The sequence below is a fragment of the Primulina tabacum genome, chromosome 4 (assembly GCF_025594145.1).
Source record: "Primulina tabacum isolate GXHZ01 chromosome 4, ASM2559414v2, whole genome shotgun sequence".
In the NCBI taxonomy this organism is placed as follows: domain Eukaryota; kingdom Viridiplantae; phylum Streptophyta; class Magnoliopsida; order Lamiales; family Gesneriaceae; genus Primulina; species Primulina tabacum.
In genome coordinates this window covers 18,409,677-18,413,985 of record NC_134553.1, presented here as the reverse complement: position 1 = coordinate 18,413,985, position 4,309 = coordinate 18,409,677, and positions in this window count along the sequence as shown.

The window sequence follows — 4,309 nt, the reverse complement described above, 5'->3', positions numbered from 1 at the left end:
ACGCTTTCTTTCCCCCTTTTTGATATCACCATGAACAAGGAACTCCATGATTTCTGCAAGCTGAGCACCTTGGGCATCGAGGCGTAGTTCGAGATTCGTCTGAAGAAGAGTCATTTGCTCCGATAGGCCAAGCCAGATATTAAGATGAGCAGAGTTATGTTTTGCTTGTGTGAGATAAAGACTTGTTTCCATGGTGGAAAGATCGTTGCGGAAAGCAGTCTTGACTGAGCGAAAGTCTTCCTTGAGATCAAATTGTTTGCGATTGAGAGCCAGAATGGATTGATCCATGGTGATTAGTCTGGTCAGAATCTGCTGTTGGCAACTCTCTTCTAGAGCTTCTTGTTCTTTAGGTACGTCGTCTTCAGATAATAACATGTTCTCGAAAGAGACTAGCTGAGAGGAGGATAGCTTACCAGCATTTTCTGATGGTTCAGGCTCATGAAGTTCATCCGTAATGATCTGAATAATTTGATCGATGTCTTCAGTGGAAGCAGACGGTTTAGATCCGGTGACATCGGGTTCATCTGTTTTTGTTGGCTGAGAATTTGGTGGAGAGTGTGCATACATCGAAAGATTGATCAGCTCGGTTTCATGCAAGTCTTTTGGAGAAATCGATTTTTCTTGAAAGGTGATAGCTTCATCAAAATCAGATAAGAACTTTACTACTTCATCAACAGAGATAGTTTGAGCGACTGAAGAATGAAGTGGAGGCAGTTGTGCGGATGCATCAATGGCAGAAATTGTGGTAGACACAGATGGGATGTCGGAAGTAATCTGATGACATTGTTGTTCAGCACTTGGAAGGTCTTCAGAAAGAGGCATAGTGTTCTCTTCATCAGCAGGTTGAGCTGTTACAGTAAGTACTGGGGAAGAAATTTTAGTGCTTGTACCAGGTGAAGAAGATGAGGAATCCTTATTTGTGGGGATGTCTTGAAGCTATCCAGAACTCAGATCTTCATGTATCTCTATCAGAGAATCGAACTTTCCCTGTTCTGTAGCCGCTGGAAGATTGAGATCCTGTCGCATTTGAGCGACCCTCATGGCAAGCGAGAATGCGTCCATCTCAAGTTGAGAGATGACAGCTGAATCATCTGTGGCTGTAGGACAAAAAGGATCAAAGTTTTTCCTTTTCAATTGTATGATGACTCGGAGAGTGCTTTCTTTCATCTGAAGTGCCAGAAAATCTCATCGTCGTAGAGCGATTTGGATATCAGATGTCTCTGTCCATTCCAAAATGGACCTTTCAAGCTTAGCGGCTGCTTTTATTTTACCAGTTTGAAGTAAGGATTAAAAAGTTACAGCAGTCCGATATTGAACCCATTTATCAAACATCTTCATTTTCTTCTGGACGGCCTCATTGACACGCTCGCTTGTGAGTACGATAGCCGTATGAACTGAATTGCTTTGTGGCGGATTTCAATCATTACTTGTTTGCCCTTATCTGAGAAGAGAATAATAGGAACTCCTGAGTAAGAGGATTCAATCACTGGTTCAGTAATATGAATCCCTTTTAACTTTGTAGCTGAGATTGTAGGATTGGGGCAGGAACGAGTGGTGCAGAGAGATGTTTGACCAGTTTTATCTTTGCTGGTTTTGGGTGTGCAGTTCTCTTATTCTTAAAAACTTGAGAGACTGGAACATCATCCGTGGACTCATCATCGGAACTGGATTTTAGAACCAGCTTCCTTTTGGTGTCTTTGACGGTTGAAGCGATTTTGAATGTTTTCTTTTGTTTCACGAACTCTTCCCCGGTTTCGGTTTTAATGGGGACTATTTCCTCAGCTTCCGGTTGATTCTTTTTGATGAATTTTTCAATCGATACCCAGTTGAAAAGCTTAGTTTTGCCAACTTCTACAATATCAACCGGTTGAACCCCATCAACATATGGCAGATTTGAAGCCGCAAAACCTTGCGATTGATTTTCTTTGTTGATCATAGCCACCAATATCTTGAAGAGAACGTCAGACCAATTTATCTGCAACTTGGATGAGATAGTGGCCAAGGTGATTTTATCATAGGCAACAGCTTTGGCAAGTAGTCCTTTTGCCACGATATCTGCCAACAATCTGAATTCAATCATTAAGTCGCGCTTTTGACATGTTGGATGAGAGATTGGAGAATCTGTGTTCGAGAAGGCACTACGCCAAATGTCAATATTTCCAACTGGCAGTGTGGAGAAATCATTAATACCTTCCGTGGGTAAGCTGAACAAATCAGCAAACATCTTCTGTGTGAACAGGAGGTTTTTGTTTTGAACTGCACAAAAAATTTCTCCGTTTTTAATATACGCGGAATCAAAGAATTCCTTCAGTAGTGTGTCAGAGTAACTGTAGCGGAAACCCAGAAAAGAGCGAAGCTCAGAATGCTCTATTTTGCGAAACATGGCTTTCATAGATTTGTTGGGCATGGCAAATATGGATGCAAAGTTAACATCGACTGTATTTTGAGCAATGGAGGCAGCCATTTCCTTGATTTTTCGAGAAGGTTTGAAAGTTACACCTGCAAGTTAAGTTGAAACGCGATCGAGTGTAGTAGCAAGGTGAGATCAACAAGATTGCACATGCAGAGTATGTATGTGCGGTTCAGATAATCACCAGTCAGTCCACGTGGAGGACTGTTAGTGGAGAGTTTTTGAAAAATTTGGGCGGCGGTAAAATCATTAATTTCAAATTTCAAAAGTAAAAATCGTCACGTCAGCCAGAGAGTGTCGAAAAGTTTGAGTAATTTTTACGAAAATGACGTGGAAGTATTGTGCCCAAGGAAAATGAACCGTATAAATAATGTAGTTAGGAGGAAACGGTTGAAAAGTCTATTTTATTAATGACTTAACCATTTTTCCTCCTAAGCATGTGGATTAATGTTAATCCAGGAAGATGAACAGGCGATGACTTTGACAGAAAGCCTCTTCAAACCATAGTATTTGTCGATATGAGAGAGAGACCCTTCATATGGTACTCATCTATAAATACAGGTAGAGGGGTTAGTTTTCACAAATATCAGAGATACACAAGAAAAATATCAGAATAGCGAAGGCAGGTAGTTCAAGTGAGCCAGATATTGTGAAGGCGTTCAGCTCTTGAAGACAGCGTCTTTGAGAAGATGCTGGAAATCTGGACAGAGGTCCAGGAGCTTCAGTCTTCCCTTGAGGGAGGACAAGTTGTTACCCCTAAGGAGGTGGCAACTCTAAAGAAATATCAGCGACGTCTTTACGTCACTGATAATGCTGACGTCTTTTCTGATGATGGCGTCTACCTCCTCATGCTCCTAAAGGAGCAGAAGACTCTGAGAAGGATTGCCTCCTCAGATAAATTTTTACGTACCTCCACCGGTGTTCTGACCGCTTGGTTCGATAGCTGGTCGATGGCGGTTGATAATGAGATTATGATTGTACGAGCCCGGTTGTTTTAATGAAAAATTTCTATTTTGTATTGCCGACTGTCTCTTTATATTTCCGTTTATTTCATGAAATACAAACTGAACATATGCAAGAAATAATTATATCAAGATAAATCAATTAATCCAAGCATATTGCGGAAATGTGAAAACTTAGCCTCTGTTAATAGTTTTGTGAAAATATGTCGTTTGTTGATCCGTATGAACATATTCAAGCCGTATTTCTTTCTTTATGACGTGTTCGTCAATATGTTTGGTCCGAGAGTGCATAACAGGGTTGTATGTGATGGCTATTGTGCTGATATTATCGCAAAAAATGGGTGACTCAGTAGCTTGGATGCCATAATCTTTCAATTGTTGTTGTATCCATAGCATCTGTGCACAGAAACTTCCAGCCGCAAGGTATTACGCTTCCGCAGTTGATGTAGCAATTGACGTCTGTTTCTTATTAAGCCATGATATTAGTCTTTCAGCCAAGAACTGACATGAACCGCTCGTACTTTTTCTGTCGACTTTGCAACTAGCATAATCTACGTCTGAGTACCCTACAAGATTGAGACTTGAATCTTTGGGATATCAAAGACCCACATTAGCAGTACCTTTAAGATATTTAAGGATACATTTAGAAGCAATAAAATGAGATTGCATAGGTTTAGCTTGAAATCGTGCGCATAAACACCGCAAACATAATATCCGATCGACTTGTAGTCAAATATAGCAAAGAACCAATTAATCCTCTGTACATTTTTGTGTCCACAGAGATTCCCCCTTCGTCTTTATCCAGTTTAATTGATGAACTCATTGGGGTGGAAGCTTGAGAGCAATTTTCCATGCCCAATTTCTTTAGCATATCTCGAGTATATTTGGCTTGATTGATAAATATACCATTTTCGGACTGCTTGACTTGCATTCCTAA